The sequence below is a fragment of the Acromyrmex echinatior genome, chromosome 12 (assembly GCF_024713525.1).
Source record: "Acromyrmex echinatior isolate Ae372 chromosome 12, ASM2471352v2, whole genome shotgun sequence".
NCBI lineage: Eukaryota > Metazoa > Arthropoda > Insecta > Hymenoptera > Formicidae > Acromyrmex > Acromyrmex echinatior.
The window spans coordinates 11027064-11046856 of NC_141863.1; the positions used below are offsets into that span (position 1 = coordinate 11027064).

Here is a 19793-nt window from a genome sequence, read left to right on the forward strand (position 1 = left end):
TTATTTCCACACATACTACCTTCATCCCTTCCCTCATCTCTGTCCTTAATTCCTTCCCCAACTCTCTCACAAGATCTTTCAGTTCCTTTCTCATTCCCTTCCCCACTGGCAACCTCACTAATTTATTACTCCTCTTAAAAATTTTATTCTTCTATCTTCCCTTTCCTCTCCCATCATCTTTCTCTTCCTTCATCTTGCTCTTCTATACTCTCCCCCGCGCTACCTCGTCTTTCCTTCCTCTTCTTTTCTAAAAACTTCCCCATCTATTACTTTTCTGTCCAATACCGAATTTTCTCTTGGTTATCCTTCTCTACTCTCTCTATGTCGATTCCTTTCGCTTGCTGTTCTTCTATATCCTTATTAGCCTATTTCTCTCATTTGCTATCTCTCTATACCATCTTTATTCTGTAGGCTCTTTTCTCACCTTTCTTCTCCTTAGTATCCTCCTCTCCTTCTCGCCCTACTATATTTTCTCTAACCAAATTATTAGATTGGTGCGTATGAAATGTCGGATTTTTAAGTGAATATATAAAACTGCATATCTTTTTTCAAAAGCTGTTTATTTAATCAAAATATGCTCCATTTGTTTCAATACACTTTTCCCAACGAGATTTTAATGCATAGATGCCTGTCTTAAAGAAATTCTGATCTTTAAAATCAATAAACTCTGATATGAAATTTTTCAGTCTTCATTTTCTGTTTTCATTTTCATACTGTTTAGCCCGTAAAAACTGTTCTAAATATTTAAAAAAATAAAAGTCGGTTAGCGAAAGATCCGGTGAATAAGTTGGGTGCTGCAAAATTTCATATTTTAATTCATTTAATTTCGCAATTGTTTTGTACGACGTATGCGGCCGAGCGTTGTCGTGGAGAAGTATTGGGCCATGCCGATTAACAAGTGATGGGCGTATAATTTTCAATTTTTCATCAATGTACTGACAGTACTTTTCGGCTGTAATTGTCTCCCCAGTTCAAAGGAATGAGTAATGAATTACTCCAGTCACATTCCACCAAACTGTTATTAAAATTTTCCGTGGATAAAGTGATGACCTTGGATTATGAGCACAAGCCTCATTCCTATTAAGCCACCGAGCACACCTTTTCCTATTGTTGTAAAGAACCTATTTTTCATCACAAGTAATAATCCGATCGAAAAATAGCTCTCGATGAAATCGGTAATGATTTAGTAATGATGAACATACGTTCAATCGATCCAGCTTATTTCGCTCGGTTAGTTCGTGCGTACCCATTTATCCATTTTTTTCACCTTGCCAATTTCAGAAAGGTGTCGCAATATCGTTATATGGTCAACTTTCATTCTGGTAGCAAGTTCCCTTGTAGATACAATTAGATTCGTTTCCACCAATGCTTTCAGAGCATCATTTTTCACAGACGTTTTGGGTCTTCCACGCAATTCATTTTGTAGGGAAAAATCATCAGACCGAAATTTTTCAAACCAACGCTGCACTTTTCGATCGTTAATAATTCTCCCCAAATGCCTGGTTTATATTGCGTGCAGCATTATTACCAAGTTTATACTCATATAAAAAAATTACATGAATATCGGTTGAATTCATATCCTTACGAAATTCAAAACAAATAACAAAATGGAATACTTTTGAGAAAATCTTCTTTGTTGAAATGTGACTCTGGCAATGGACAATACGACTATAAACGAGGTTATGCCAAAAACAAAAGCATAACGAAAACAGGGAGACACATGTTCATATGTAAAGAAAATCCGACATTTCATATGCACCAACCTAATACTAGTCTCTTACTTCTCCTTTATCTGTCATACATCCTTCCGCCCCACACCCACTCCACTACTCTACCCGTCACTTCCCTTCTGCTCTTATTCACACACGTCCTCTGTCTCCTTCACTACAATCTAACTGCTCAATTTCACTCGCTCTCACAAAGTATACAATTCTCGCCTGGTCTACCGAAAACGGAAGTTTTATTTGTATACCTTTTATAATTAATATTTAACAAAAAGAGATTGAACGAAAATGAAATTATACACTGATACTTGCTAATTAAGTTAGGAAATAAAAATGACAAAGCAATTTATTCCGTAACGATCTCCATTTATTTATAATTCAATATTTAACAAAAGGAGATAAAACGGAAATAAAATTACACATTAGTATTTGTTAACCAAGCTAAGAAATAATAATGAAAAAATGATTTATTCCTATTTTCCTCCTATTTTCCTATTCAACTCTACGGAACCGATTTGATTCTCCATGAAATATCTTGTAAAACACAAAAATCTAAGAGACACATATGTTTTTATACGTGCGCTAACTCATGTTTAAGGGATGAAACACCCTTTTAAAAAAAAAACGGTATTTTCCTTTCGAATCAAATATCGTCGGGAGTATAAAAGATAGAAAAAAATTTTTTAAATAAAAGTTATATGATTTCAAGAATACTATAGTTATAAAGACAAAAAATTTTTTTTTATTTTTTTTGTTTGACAAAATACCTCCAGCACTCGTAATTTTCTTAAATTTTTAATTTTTTTACCAAATTAAAGATTATTTTTTTACAAATTCAACCATGTGTAATAAAATTACAATACGACATATCATTTTCGAGAATTAATTATTAACGCTTCCTATATACATTATCCATGCTCATATGCGAAAATAATTGTCCGAATAATAAGATATAAGAAAAGATGTCTTAAGTAAAATTTGTATAATTTTTTACATATGTGTGTGTGTATTTAGATTTATTTGTAAGATATCTATATATATATAAATATATATATATATATACAGGGTTGGCCATATTCGACGGAAAGATGTTTTTTTTTCAATCATGGGAAAAAAACACATTTTTTGCTGTTCATTTTAAAAATCATTTAATAGGGTTCAAGGTCTTTCCGTCGAATATGGCCAACCCTGTATTAGGTGTCAGAAAGTTCCGTTCGTTTTTATGCAAAAAATATGATTATATTTAAGAAACAAAATGAAAACATACATCAATCAAAATATTATCCATCGTTAGCGATGACTTTTTCCTATCTTTCGGGCAGTAAGCGAATTCCGCGGCGAAAGAATGACTCATCTTTAGAGGCTATCCACTCAGAGACCTATTTTTCGACATCTTCATAAGAATTGAAGTGTTCTTCTGCAAGTGCGTGTGCCATTGATCAAAACAAGTGATAGTCGGAAGGGGCACAGTCTGGTAAATAAGCCGCATAGCACGGGGTAAGCCGGGGTAGCACTTCCCAGCGAAGTGCTTCTAACATTTCCTTAACGAGTTTTGTGACGCGAGGTCGAGCGTTGTCGTGAAGCAAGATCACTTTATGCTGTCTCGTTTCATATCATTCTGGTCGTTTTTCTTGCAATGCTCGGCTCAAATGGATAATTTGTTCTCGGTAGAGATCCCCTGTGACTGTTTGACCAGGTTTCAACAGCTCATGGTACACTACACCCTGTTGATCCCACCAAATACAGAGCATTGTCTTCTTTCCATAAATATTCCGTTTTGGCGTCGATGTCGATGGTTGGTCTGGATCGCAAATGGTTTTTCGGCATTTGGGGTTATCGAAGTAGATCCACTTTTCATCACCAGTCACAATTCGGTGCAAAAATCCCTTTCTTTGTTGCCTAGCAAGCAGAATTTCGCAGGTTGTTTTTCGTTTTTCAATGTCTCTTGGCTTCAGTTCATATGGGACCTATTTTCCTTCCTTGTAGATCTTTCCTAAGTAGATCTTCCTATGTAGATCTTTCAAACGATCGGAAATAAATTGAACACAATTTAACATTTCTGCAAGTTGTTTTTGCGTTTGACATTGGTCTTCATCCACCAATATCTACAATTCTTCGTCTTCAAATGCTTTTGGCCGTTCAGAACACTCTTTGTCCTCCTCATCAAAATCACCACTTTTAAAGCGTCGTAACCATTCTCTGCATGTTCTATCGGAAGGAGCACTATCACTATAAACTTCTACAAGCATTCGATGAAGTTCAGCTGCAGTTTTCTTCCATTTGAAGCAAAAGATTAACACTTCGCGAAAATGACGCTTATTTGACTCAAATGTAGACATTTTCGATGCGGTAAAAAGCAATGTTATTGATGCAAACGTATACTTTTATATATTGAATTTTATTGATAGACAGTAAAACTGAAAAATTAAGCTTGGTTTAAACATTAAAGTTATCGACAGTTCTAGCTATAGCTACTCGTCGCTAAATGGACGGAACTTTTTGATACACCTAAATATATATATATATATATATATATATATATATATATATATATATTAGGGGTTTGCATTAAAAGTTACTGTTCACGTTTAGATGACAGTAGCTGCGTATGCTATGGTCAGAGACATCTGCTATTTATATCATTTTGAACATTTCCTACTAAAATTCAGTCAACAGACGTCATCCTTGGTTACATATGTGCTTTTCTATAACTGAATTAAAATGGAATAATGATAAGTTGTTTTTCCGATGTGTACTTCTACACTATTTTGATTTGAAAAAAAGTGCAGCTGAAACTCATCGATTGCTTGCAGAAATTTATGATGAATCTGCTCCATCGGAAACAGTATGTAGAAACTGGTTTCGACGATTCAAAAGTGGTGATTGTGACGTTCACGACAAACAAAGCAATGCTCTATGGATGGGATATGGAGGATGTCGTGTATTATGAGCTGCTTAAACCGAACGAAACAATCACCGCCGAGCGTTATCGACAACAATTGAAACGTTTGAATGATAATTTGATGCAAAAACGACCATCAATTGCATCAAATCGTCGAAAGGTGATTTTACTCCATGATAACGCTCGGCCGCATGTTGCTATAGCCGTGAAACAAACACTGATAGATCTCGAATGGGAGGTTCTCCCGCACCCAGCGTATTCTCCGGACTTAGCACCAAGCGATTATCATCTGTTCCGATCGATGCAACATGCTCTGGAAGATACACACTTCTATAATTATAGCGAAGTCGAAAATTGAGTTGCTGAATGGATTGATTCAAAAGACAGACCATTCTTTCGTCGTAGAATTCAACTTCTGCCTGAAAAGTGGCAAAAAGTCATAGCTTCCGAGAGAAAATACTTTGATTGAGGTATTCATATATTTTGTTATTGAAATAAGTGCTCAAATACAAAGAAAAAACAGTAACTTTTAATGCAACCCCCTAATATATATAATTTAAATACGAAGCGTCCACTATGGTCTGAATGTTAATGTTCCGCACGGAATGCAAGAGATCCGAGTTCGACTCGCGACCGAGGCAATATTTTTCGCAATAAGATTATTACAGTTTTTTAAGATTAAATTTGGGAAATTTGGAGAGGTTATTAATATTTTAGATTGATTGCGTTAAAAGTCCGACAACCATATCGGCACGCAATTATAACTTCTGAAATTAATTCATTTAAATGAATACATATAATAGTTCAACATCTTAACATTCAGACCGTACTGGCGCTTCGTATTTAAAGTATAATATGTTTCTACATAAACGATCTTATTTTCAATCTGATTATTACACACACACACACACACACACACACACATTAATCCTGTCATTAATTCTTTAACATTTAATTTCTTACTCGAATAAAAAATAAAAACAATTTTATTCCAAATTCATTATATTATTATTATAAAATTATTGTAAAGATTGAATCTTTAAAAAATAAATTTAAAAAAAATTTTTGCGTTTAAAATTATATTGAATTATTCGAAAATGTCACGTCTGAAGAATTTGTGATATGTAATGAAATAAAATATGTCATGATTTCATTCATTTTTTTTTAAAGTCACGTGACATATTTTTGAAAAGTATGTCACGCATCTCGTATAAGAATCATGACATAAAATTCAAAAATATGTCACGATTCTGATAAGATACGTGACATTTAAAAAGTTATAACTTATCTCATTACATATCACAAATCAGACGTGACATTTTCTAAGAATTCAATGCATATTTCGATTATAAGATATACAGCGTAAACTCAAAATAAATTATAACGTAAAATATGATATAAAGTTGTATATTCAAGATAAATATAAATAGACAGTATAAGAATATTCACGTAGCAGTTTTACATTTAGTCAGTGCAGTTTGTCACAAGAAGTTTTGTCATAATCATATCTGTGCAATTTGATAAATTGTTTTTATATTACGATTCAAAGCCAAGTTTAATCTTTGGAAATGATTATCAATCCGCTTAATGTTGTTAGACTTTTATTAGCATCTATAAGTTCAATATATCTAACAGAAACACACAGTAACTGAAGCAAAAATAGAATTAAAAGGAAATATACAAAAATTATTGCTGAATAATATTTTTATTATAATGGAAGTAACAGAAGAAATCTGTCTCTCTATTATCAAGCATCTTATAAACTACATAATTCTGAAATAATTGAAGATGATAAAGAAGCATGGAGTGAAGATAATTTATATTCTCATCCTCGATATTCAAATGATGACGCAGACTTTGACAGTTTCTTTTAAAAGACGAGCTGTTGAGTATTGGCAGAGTTGGGACATTAATGAAAAAAATAAAAACAAAAGGAATCGTCCGCTAAAATCAGTGCAAAATAAATTAGAAGAGTTTCATCTGAACGTCAATTAAATATTACGACGATAAGAAGAACAATTACATTCAGGTGGAAATCATATAGAAAAATTATCTTACATTTCCAAATTTACACATAATAAATTTACTGCAGCTGTTGAATCAGGATTTATAATTCATGATATTGATTTACAAAGGTGGGCTTTACAAGCTCAAGAAGAAATAGGAAATTTAAATCCTATATTTAAAGCATCTCACGATTGGATATCAAGATTTAAGAAATCTCATCGAATTGTTTCGAAAAAAATTACGAAATTTGTAACTAGAAGAACAATAGAATTCCATTGAGTTGCAAAATACAACTAATGATTTTCTGAAAACAGTGAAACCATTTATCGTACAGTTCGGATCTGAAAATGTTTTTAATTTTGATTAAAGTGGTTTTCAATTGGAAATTCATTCTAGAAGGTCATTGTCTAATGTAAAGAAAGTAGAGTGTGTTGTGCAATCTATATCATCAACAACACACTCATACACCGTACAACCAATAATATCAACCAGTAATGGAAATTTTGCTGTCACCTTTATTTATTATATTGAAAGAAACTAATGATATTAGGTGTTGGAATTAATTCGTAGCGTTTTACAAGTGATGGGAAGTACTTTCATTAATGTATTTTTTAATGCTCATGTGAAATAAATAACATTCTTTCATTAAAAAACGCTACGAATTAATTCCAACACCTAATATATTTCGACCAAGAGTACAAGAAACCTTATTTACACCAATAAATGTTATTGTAAAAGCATCGAAATCTGGTAAAATGACTTCAGGTAATAAATAAATAAATTTCCTTTTACAATAAATTTCCTTTTACATTTTCAGATATTGTTTTATTATTAAAAAGTAAATATAAATTTGCATAAACGAAATAATATAATAAAATTATAAGTCTTATTTCTGTGATATATTTTATACTTTATTTAAGAATCATAACAATCATAAAATAGCTATTAATTTAATATTTATATTTCTTACAGACTATTTTAAAATGTGGTTAGAAGAAGCTTATTTTCCAAATATTGGTTCTGATAGCGTTCTTCTTATCGATTCACGTTCTTCTATTCGATTTGGACTGGACATTGTCCCAAATTATTTCAGATTTAACACCTGCAGGAAAACATGTTACTATTATGATTATACCGAAAGACAGGGAAAATACAACCATTAGATGTTTACGGATTTAGAATTTGGAAAAATTTTACTAAGGCTTTCAAATACTGTTTTAGTATTGGAAAGTAATATAAATTTACATAAACGAAATAATATTAGGTGCAATAAAAAGAAATCCATTATTTTTCCAATAGATGGCTTTAGTAATCTGTATCACGCGTAGACGAGATACAGATTACTAAAGCCATCTATTGGAAAAATAATGGATTTCTTTTTACTACACTTAATATAATAAAATTACAATCTCTGAAAATTATGTATCTCTGATACATAATCAATTGTCATCCCCGCGATATCACAACTTACTTAAACATTCGTGGTTTAAAAGTATAATAGTTATTCAAACAAAAGACCAGAAAGAATTGAAAATCCGGTAGAATTTAATTTTGACAAAAGTTCAACAATATGATATCGAAGGTAATATAACTGTAGTAAAATGTTCATGGTGCAAGAAGTCATTATGTTTAAAACATGTTAATTTTTTATGTTAATTTTTTTATTGAATATCATTATTGTAATGAGTATAATGACTAAACAATACAAAATAAATTTATTGTGTATAAACATTTACAAATTGTTTCATTACTAATTAGTATAATATACGAGGTCTGTCCCAAAAGTATCCGACCTACCTCCATTTTTCGGCGCTTGGCTTATTCTTCGTCATCCGGTTGATGGCATCCTTCGAAGTAGTCCCCATTTGATTGAACAACACGCTCATATCGATGCTTCCACTTTCCAAAGCAGTCTTGAAAGTCAGTTATTGGAATCGACTTTAGTGCATTCGTCGCATTGGTTTCAACAGTCTTCTTGTCGTTGAATCGGTGTCCTTTAAACGGCATTTTCAATCGAGGAAATAGCCAAAAGTCGCAGGGAGCTACGTCGGGACTGTACGGAGGCTGGCGAAGCTGTACAACACTGTGTTTTGATAAATACTGCTGCACAAGGTTTGATGCAAATTCGTTGCTCAACTTTTTCGGTCATTTTTAGCTACTTAAAAATCCGACGAACGTGAAAAAGACACTGTAAACAAATACACACTGCGTATGAACTATACGTCCTACTAGTGTCGGCGACCAACCGATAAGTTCGTAAGGTCCTACTGTTGACGTGCCTGCCCGGTAGAGGTCGCTAGAACACTTTGGCGCGAAGATATAAATGCAGGTCGGATACTTTTGGGACAGACCCCTATACGTTTTGAAATTATTACGTAAATGACAAATAAATAAAATATTAAAGCGTAAAACTGAAAATAAGAGAATAATCTTAAAATATTATAAGGAAGTAATGTACAGAGATGAATAAAAAAGTTTTACTCACTTTAAGGAGAAATAATAAAAATTATTATAACTCTTAACATTATTTATAATTTATAATGTTACAAATACCAATCATGTCAATTTTCTTATTCGTTGATTTATGTATTTTATTGTTCCGATAACAATTACTTTCGTATATGAGAATGAATAGCGTATATACGGAAGCGTTAATAATTAATTCTCGAAAATGATATGTCGTATTGTAATTTTATTACACATGATTTAATTTGTAAAAAAATAATCTTTAATTTGGTAAAAAGAAAGATTAAAAATTTAAGAAAATTACAGATGGAGGAATTTGATTAAACAAAAAAATAAAAAAAATTATAACTGTTGTGTGTTTCGCGGGTTTTCTCCGTGTCTAGATCCATTCTTGGAATGCCAACGTTTCGTGAGCCTTGCAGTCCACTTCATCAGGGCGAGGAGCAGCCTATACTATATCAGACACAGAGAAAATCCGCGAAACACACAACGATTATATAGAAAGCACCCGTGGAAGTCTTAAGAATATTAATAAAAAAAATTTTTTTTTCTTTATAATTTTAAAGTACTTTTGAAACAACTTTTCGTACAACTTTTATTAAAAAAATTTTTTTCTATCTTTTATACTCCCAATGATATTTGGCTCGAAAGAAAAATAGCGTTTTTTTTTCAAAAGGGTGTTTCATCCCTTAAACATGAGTTATAACGTATAAAAAAGCGCACGTATAAAAAAATACGTGTCTCTTAGATTTCCGTTTTACAACATATTTCATGGAGAATCAAATCGATTCCAAACAGTTGTGATACTTTCTTTGTAAGTCAGAAGATGATGATGACAAAGCGATTTATTCGATCTCAAACTCCATTATTTATAACTTAACATTTAACAATAGGAGATCGGATGGAAACGAAATTATACGCCGATAATTGTTAATTAATCTAGGAAAATGACGATGAAGAAGTGATTTATCTCTATTTGTTTATAATTAATATTTAACGAAAGGAGATCGAACGGATATTATACACTTTATTCGTTAATTATTAACTAAGTCAGAAGATGATGGTGACAAAGCGGTTTATTCGACCTTGATCTCCATTTGCTTATAACTTAATAATTAACAATAGGAAATCAAATAGAAACGAAATTACAGGCTGATAATTGCTAATTACATCTATTTGTTTTATAACTTAATATTCAACAAAAGGAGATCAGATAGAATCGAAATTATACGGTAATTGTTAACTAAACTACGAAATGATAATGAAAAAATGACTTCTCCAATTTCGTACAAACACATAAAAATCTATTTCTTGAAGTCAAAGTAAATTGTTTATAAAAACGTTCATCACTATAAAATGATCAATATAAATTTACCTTTTTAAAAAAAGCAAAAAAAAAGTGCTAAGAATATGTGCTTCTCGAATTAAATCTAAATATCCAATCTAATTAATAGTAGTTTTAATTTTTTTTCAAGGATATTCTTATTAAAAGTCTTCTTATTTCAATCCAAGTAATGGCAACTTTAATTTGCTGTCAAAAATAATTTCTTTTCGAAAAAAATTACTGTAATAAATGAAAAATTGAAACACAGATGCTACAATCTTAACAAATCAAGTTAAATTCTATCAAATTAAAAAATAAAACACAAATAGTACTGTCTTTTGTTATTTATACAAAATTACTTTTTAAAAAAAAAGTAAAAAAAAGCGTAAGAGTGTGCTTTTCGTAAAGAATTATTTGGGCATGTTTCACCAACGCCAATTACTTAATTGGTCGTGGCACTGACTAATCGTGTTTGCTGTCTAGAAGAATTGCCCATTTATATAGTTGACAGTTGATCACCGATTCAAGTTAATCAAGTAAAACCGGTTCTTTGTGTATAATATAAACAGTAAAATACAAATGATACTGTTTACTTAACTCATTGTTTACTTAACTCATTGTTTACTTAACTCTATGTATTATTCGTAAATGATTTGATATCAACAATTGGCACCAAGTTAAATTTCATGTAATTCGGACACTAAATTGAATAAATAATATTAACTTTAACGATATGTATTATTCCTATAAATGATTTGATATCAATTGGCGCCAAGTTAAATCCCATTTCTTTATACCATGCCATAAATAAATAATGAATATTAATCTAATGATATGCATCATTTGTACAAAAGATTTGATATCAACAATTGTGACGCTAAGTTACATTTTACTATCAAAATAAAAAGTAAAATCCAAGTGATACTATGTTTATTATTTATTTAATTCAAATGGTACTATCTTTTTATATAATATTTTTATATAATAATTTTTATATAATAAAACCAAAGTAAATGTATATCTTATTGAAAGATTTTCCTATTCCAATTCAATTGGTTTAAATTCCTCTTAAATGAAATTATTATATCACAATTTATTCAAAGACATTTTCTTTTTCAACTAAAATAGTGATTATTTAATTCTTCTTCAAAACATTATAAAAAAACGTTATAAAAAAATTGCGTTACCTTGCTCAATTTAAGTGTTAAAAACTAAAAACTAAAAAAAAACAAAAAACTAAAGAATTAACCTCATAAAATAAAAAAATTTAATTTTAATGGAAAAATTTTTCGTGTAATAACACTAGCGTTGCTAGATCTCGATATAATAAAATATGAATGTAATATTTAGAAAAATAAGAAAAATAAGAAAAACAAGGATAAAAATTTAGATTAGGGGAGCATCCCCCAATGACCTTGACTTTCACATATGTTGTTACTCTCCTAATCTAAATTTTTATCAAAAAAAGAATGTAATACTTAGAAAATATAATATTTAGAAAAATAACATAAATAAGAAGCATATTAATAAGAAAAATTAATCAATCATATTATAAAATATGAATATTTAGAAAAATAAGATAATTATTTAATTTTGTTAATTGACATTATAAATTTAAAGCGTTTGTTATTTATGTTTCGCGTTCTAATGAAATTTTCATAGATATATCAATATACACGTACATAAAGTTATAATTTATTATCGGTTTACTATATATTTTTAAGTGTTAAAGATAATTTTTAAATTATAAAATGTTTAATGTCTTTATAATTTCAATTTTGACGATAATTTATTTAGTTTATCTACCAATATTATTAAGGACGTACATACAATCTTTCATATGATTTGACATCAAGTTACATCATTAATATGACTGGAATTTATTCATTTATTTATACTGACTGCCCTTTCTCGCTATTAACCGATGAATTGGTTCGAAAATGACTCTTCACTACATCATTTATTTTTATTGCTTCTCGAATAAAACCTAAGTATCCAATTCAATTAATAGTAATTTTAATTTTTTTTTTAAGGATATTCTTATTGAAGGTCTTCTTATTTCAATTCAAGTAATGGCAACTTTAATTCGCTGTTAAAAATTAGTTTGACTATATATGATATGATTGCAATATACTGTCCTTTGTAACATAAAGGTGAGATGATTCTTAAAAATTTGTTATATTATTTATTGTAACTCGAATGTGAAATGATCCTCATAATATATTAGGTGTTGGAATTAATTCGTAGCGTTTTTAAATGAAAAAATGTTATTTATTTCACATGAGCATTAAAAAATACATTAATGAAAGTACTTCCCATCACTTGTAAAACGCTACGAATTAATTCCAACACCTAATATTAATGTAATTAGATATTTGGATATTTATGTATTTCTGTGGCTGAGGAAGTATAATCAAAATGTTCCGTTGAAACTTATCATCGGAAAATTATAATTTGTGATTAATAAATATTATTTAGTATACCTAATTATAGCTCGCTTAATGTATTGACCTGGGTTTTACTATTTATTAATAAATTTAGATTTGTGAGAGACATGCGTTGTGAAAGAGAAATAAGTAATAAACTTTATTATTATTCAGTTAAAATTCAAATTAAATTTATTATTATATTATTTTTATTATTACTTTTCAATTATAATTATTTTTTATTATTTATTTTTATTAATTACCATTCTAATTAAAAATTTTTTTTTTTAATTTTTCTTACTTGATCTAGCAGTGCTACATGTTTTCAGAAGAAAAATTTTTCTATTTAAATTAAATTTTTTTATTTTGTACGATTAATTCTTTAATTTCTTGTGGTAACAAGGTAATGCAATTTTGTGATAATGTTTTGTATAATGTTTTGAAAGAGAATTAGATTATAACTACTACTTTAGTTGAAAGAAGAAATGTCTTTGATTGAATTGTGATTAAATAACCATTACTTTAGTTGGAAGAGAAAATGTCTTGGAATAAATTGTGATATAATAATTTCATTTAAGAGGAATTTAAATCAATTGGATTGAAATAGGAAAATCTTTCAATAAGATATACGTTTACTTTGGTTTTATTATATAAAAATTATTATATAAAAATATTATATAAAAAGATAGTATCATTTGAATTAAAACAATAATAAACATAGTATCACTTGGATTTTACTTTTTATTTTGATAGTAAAATTTAACTTAGCGTCACAATTGTTGATATCAAATCTTTTGTACAAATGATGCATATCATTAGATTAATATTCATTATTTATTTATGGCATGGTATAAAGAAATGGGATTTAACTTGGCGCCAATTGATATCAAATCATTTATAGGAATAATATATATCGTTAAAGTTAATATTATTTATTCAATTTGATGTCCGAATTACATGAAATTTAACTTGGTGCCAATTGTTGATATAAAATCATTTACGAATAATACATAGAGTTAAGTAAACAATGAGAAACAGTACCATTTGTATTTTATTGTTTATTATATACAAAGAACCGGTTTTACTTGATTAACTCGAATCGGTGATCAACTATATAAAATGGGCAATTCTTCTAGACACCAAACACGATTAGTTAGTTCCAATTAAGTAATTGGCGTTGATGAAACAGGCCCAAATAATTCTTTACAAAAAGCACACACTCTTAGCGCTTTTTTTACCTTTTTTTTTAAAAAGGTAAGTATGTATGTAAGTATGTATAAATACCCTAAACAAAAATAATTGTTTTATTAGCGGAATCCGGTAAATTTTATAAGATTTTATTCTTATATATGGCCTCAAGAGGAATCCTCTGAAATTAAGCAGAAAATATTTTAAGCACAATATTCTTACAATTAAAGTAATTTCATCTTAAAATTTAAGTAGGCATCCGATCAGTTTTCCCCAAGTTATTATTAAATTTGATTAGAATATCTCGTTAGAGTCCGATTAAGAAATATCCAACTTTTAAAAAGGATATTGATCAGGAAAACTTGTAGGAATTCAGTTGGATTTACTAGCTAGATTTCTATACAAAAAGAATGATTTTGCAGAAATATATAAAAATATATCATTCATTTTGTTGATATGTGACTAACAAAAATAATTTTTTCCGTTATCATTACTTTTTATTTTACCAGTTCGATTTATATTTATCTGTTCGTATATTTATATCCTCTGTTTTATTAACTATAATTAATTATTGAAAATTGCATCGCATCGCATCGCCGGCAAAATTTGACTCTACAATCCTTAGGATTAGGACGATAGTCTAATACACTTACACTGAACTAATCGCACGTTTGTGATCGAATCAATGTTATATCTCCTGCTTCAACCATTTTTAATTTCATGTCTCTGTTTACAGTTTAATATTATTATTATATTAGGTGTTGGAATTAATTCGTAGCGTTTTACAAGTGATGGGAAGTACTTTCATTAATGTATTTTTTAATGCTCATGTGAAATAAATAACATTCTTTCATTAAAAAACGCTACGAATTAATTCCAACACCTAATAATATTTGAGAAGATTATAGAAATGAAATAATACACACATGGGAGTACAAATTAGTTCGATCCGTTTTCCAAAAGATGGCTCCGGCTGTTGTGAATCGTTCATAGTGACAACTGATTTTGGCGTTTTAGACATCTGCTAATAATATTCAGTTTATAGCTTTGAGTTTCATACAAAAACCTTGATTTTTACTGTGTTCGAATTTTGTGTTAACCAAGCAGCATTTGCGGCAAGTTCTAATTTTCTGCTTTAATTGGAAGAAAAGTGCTGAGGCCCATCGAATGCTTGTCGATGTTTATGGTGACATTGTTCCAACTGATAAATCATGTAGGGAATGGTTTCGACGTTTCAAGGATAGAGATTTCAACGTTGAAGACAAGCCTCGCTCTGGACAGCCAAAAAAATTCGAAGACAAAGAATTAGAGGCATTACTCGAAGAAGATCAGAGTCAAACGCAAGAGGAGCTTGCAGAATCATTGGGAGTAACTCAACAAGCCGTTTCTGCACGATTGAGAGCCATGGGAATAATTCAAAAACAAGGAAATTGGATGCCTTATGAACTGAAACCGAGAGACGTTGAAAGGCGATTTTTCACTTGCGAACAGCTGATTCAAAGATAACAAAGAAAAAGTTTTTTGCATCGGATTGTGACTGGAGATGAGAAGTGGATATTCTACGACAACCCCAAGAAGAAAAAATACTACGCTAACCCCGCTCAATCGTTGCCATCGACCTCAACATCAACACCAAAGCACCGAACATTCATGGTTCGAAGATCATGCTCTGTATCTGGTGGGACCAAAAGGATGTTGTTTACTATGAGCTAAAACCTGGCGATTCCATTACGGGCGATCGGTATCAGCTACAATTGATTCGTTTGAGCCGTGCATTGCGAGAAAAACGGCCGGAATACGAGCAAAGATATGATAAAGTTATTTTTCTTCATGACAACGCTCGGCCTCATGTCGCAAAAGTCGTAAAAAAATATTTGGAAACGCTCAAATGGGATGTTTTACCGCCGTATTCTCCGGACATTGCTCCTTCTGATTATTGATTGTTCCGAAGGATGCAGCACGATTTGGCAAGTCACCGGTTCACTTCTTTCGTAGAAATCGAAAATTGGCTTCAAAATTGGATCGCCTCCAAAGACCAGCCATTTTTTCGAGATGGAATTCGAAAATTGCCTGAGAGATGGGAAAAAGTAGTAGCCAACGATGGACAATACTGTAATTAATCTGTTCATTCATTTTGTTTTGAAATAAATGCATTTTTGAACACAAAAAAACGGACCGAACTAATTTGTACTCCCAATAATTAACATAATGTTGTTCAAAGTTAATTTAATTAAAGCTCGAAATAAGCCATGACATTGTGTTAATCTTATTTTCTAAACTTGGTTCTAATAGCGTTCTTCTTATCGATTCATGGACTGGACATTGTCCCAATATTATTTCAGATTTATCGCCTGCAGGAAAACATATTACTATGATTATATCGAAAGGCACTACAGGGAAAATATAACCATCAGATGTTTACAGATTTAGAATTTGAAAAAATTTTGTTAAAAGATTTTCACATACTGCTTTATTATTAGAAAGTAATATAAATTTCCATTATGAACGAAATAATATTATAAAATTACAATCTCTGATATATAATCAATTGTCATTTCCGCGATATCACAACTTATTTAAATATTCGTGGTTTAAAAGGTTATACATATGAAAGACCAGAAGGATTTGAAAATCCAGTAGAATCTCTCTTTTGACAAAAATTCAACAACATGTGATAAGGTTGCAGTAATATAGCTGTAGTAAAATGTTCATAGTGCAAGAAATTATTATATTTAAAACATTTTTTCATTAAGTATCATTATTGTCATGACCATAATAAGTAAACGATACAAAATATAAATTTATTATGTATAAATATTTAAAAATTATTTCATTATTAAGTGTAATATATACGTTTTTGAAATTATTATGTAAACGACAAGTAAAAATAATTGTAAGAGAATAATCTTAAAATATTATAAGGAAGTAATGTACAGAGATGAATGAAAAAGTTTTACTCACTTTAAGGAGAAATAATAAAAATTATTTTATTATAACTCTTAACATTATTTATAATTTATAATGTTACAAATACCAATCATGTCAATTTTCTTATTCGTTGAATTATGTATTTTATCATTCCGACGACAATTACTTACTCACATGAGCATGAATAGCGTATATACGGAAGCATTAATAATTAATTCTCGAAAATGATATGTGGTAATGTAATTTTATTACACATGATTGAATTAGTAAAAATATATTCTTTAATTTGATAAAAAAAAATTAAAAATTAAATAAAATTACGGGTAGTAGGAATATTTTATTAAACAAAATTTGTTTTCTTATAACTTTATTAAAGTACTGAAACTGTACAACTTTTGTTTAAAATTTTTTTTTCTGTCTTTTATATCTCCAACATTTGGCTTGAAAGAAAAATACCATTTTTTTTTTTCGAAGGAGTGTTTCACCTCTTAAACATGAGTTAGCGCACGTATAAAAAATACGTTTCTCTTAGATTTTCTTGTTTTATTATACAACATATTTCATGAAGAATCAAATCGGTTCCGGATACTTGTAAAAGTTTCCTTATAAGTCAGCAATAATGAGTAACAACAGAGAGCCTATAGGTGTTCTAAAGTTTTGCTAAATACTAAATATGTTGTCAAACATAAAATACATTGAGTCAAGATCAAAGTGAACAACTAAGAATTCTTTTTGTTTGAAGTTGCATTTTTTCGAATTAAATTCTCAATTGTTATTCACACAGTCCAAAGCTATATCCAATGGGATATTTGTGGAAAGAGAGAGAGAGAGAGAGAGAGAGAGAGAGAGAGAGAGAGATTCTAAAGAAACTAAATCGTAATCTTTATTGATTTGTATTTCCTTAAGAATGTCACTAATTGGAAACTTTTTTATGTAATTTTTTGCTTTGGGAATGGTGTCTTATAAAACATTGTGTAAGAATGAGGTTAGTAAATATAAGGGACTATCAATCGATGATACTATTATTCTATAAGAATAGTTTAATTTTTGAATCTTAAGAAGTGTATAGGCTCTTGAAAGAACCCATCGATGGAATATAATTGTTTGTATTTCAAATTATTAATAAGATTAGATCTCTTCCATCTTGTAATTAATGTTTTGAAAGATGTTGTTACTCTCTGACTGTCATAACAGTCACACTTGATTATTGTCAGGCTATCTTGCTTTTATTTTATTTTATTTTAATAACTCAAAAACCGACTTTAATTCTTGACAGTTACCATATTTATCATTTCAACTTTATAAAATCTGACTACATATATTAGGTGTTGGAATTAATTCGTAGCGTTTTTTAATGAAAGAATGTTATTTATTTCACATGAGCATTAAAAAATACATTAATGAAAGTACTTCCCATCACTTGTAAAACGCTACGAATTAATTCCAACACCTAATATTTATACCACTAATTAACGTGCATTAGAGTTATAATATGCCAACGATTACGACAAACCTTTGGTCTCACGGTGAGTTTTTTATCAGAGTAGCGAATTTGCTCAATTATTTAATTTTTTTTTAATAACTTTAACAAATTAACTTTTACATTAGAATATCCAAATGGTCTCCACACGATCTTTCAACCGTTTGTGAACAATTTTTTATGCTGTGGGAAGATTTTTACTCGGCTCCTCAAAATCTTCTGACTATTTTCATTTTTAATTGTTTATTGTGTTTTTAAGTTATTCTCTGAAAAATTTGTAATTTTTTTTCATATATTTGAAGATGGTTCAATCTTGTAGTCGAAACATGTTATGTGAATTCTTGCTATTTTTGTAATATGAAGATTTATAAAGGTTAAAGTAATTCTTCAATATATGTAATTTTTATTTTTAATTTTATAATTTTTGACTTTTATTGCTCTGTCGATATATTATATATTTACTCTGTTTCCAATAGAGTATTGGAGATACAAACAAGTTTATCCCGAAATGGCTGTTCGTCAGTTCCAAGAACAATCCAGCTGACTGCGCTTCCCGTGGCATTAGTGCCAACAACCTAAAGTCACACTCATTATGGTGGAAACGGGCCTTGGCTGTCTTCGCACTCTCTGCTCTGACCTGAGCAACCCACTTCTCTTCATGCAGATAGATACACGGAATGACGTGTAGTTTCCGTCCATCTGATTAATCCGATCCGTAAAGAAATGGGATTTACACGAGCGAAGTGTTGGGCTCTCCAGTTGGCCTAAGCTTTTGAGGATCGCTATCTATTGCTTATTGTTCCTTCACAAGCTTCGGTATCGCCTCAATCGAAATCATCGTGTCCATTAGGTACATCATTCGAACTAAGTGATACCATCAAACGAGCTAGGGACTTCTGGGTCACATACGAGGGCAAGGTGAAAAGTAACTGACCTCAACATGAAAACATGAACTATGTACAAAGTTTTTAGTTAAGTACCAAGTGTTATATATCAAATTACTCGTATTAAAAATATCTATAATTTATACTTTGATCACTTTTCTGAACAATTCATAGCTAAAAAGTTAGAGTCAAAAATATGTTAGCGCTTTTTTTCAAATCTGCCGCAGCAACTTATAAGCCTACCGAGTCTATGCTAACCTGTAGAGAAAAATGGTCAAGGCAGAAATTATAGCCGCCTTTAATGTGAGCAATATGATATATAACACTTGAATATATACCGAAAAGTTTGACTTCGATGGCGGCATCTTCAACAACAAGTCGTACTTTTTTTCTTAAATTTTCGTTTTTTGCTTTTTTTCTTCTTATGGTTTTTTGGCTATAACTTTTTAGCTGTGAATTGTTTA

The 19793-nt window shown here is 30.0% G+C and overlaps 1 long non-coding RNA gene and 1 pseudogene across 1 annotated transcript in view; one reads left to right on the forward strand and one right to left on the reverse strand.

Annotated features, from left to right (window-relative positions):
- Nucleotides 1-4736: 4736 nt before the first annotated feature.
- On the forward strand, nt 4737-19567 carry LOC147907891 (uncharacterized; annotated as a pseudogene).
- LOC147907892 (uncharacterized) overlaps nt 8771-19793 on the reverse strand; it is a 240102-nt gene continuing 229079 nt past the window's right edge. The window contains exon 2 of the long non-coding RNA XR_015546966.1: nt 8771-8937. This is a non-coding gene — a long non-coding RNA (uncharacterized LOC147907892). The remainder of the gene's footprint in view (nt 8938-19793) is intronic.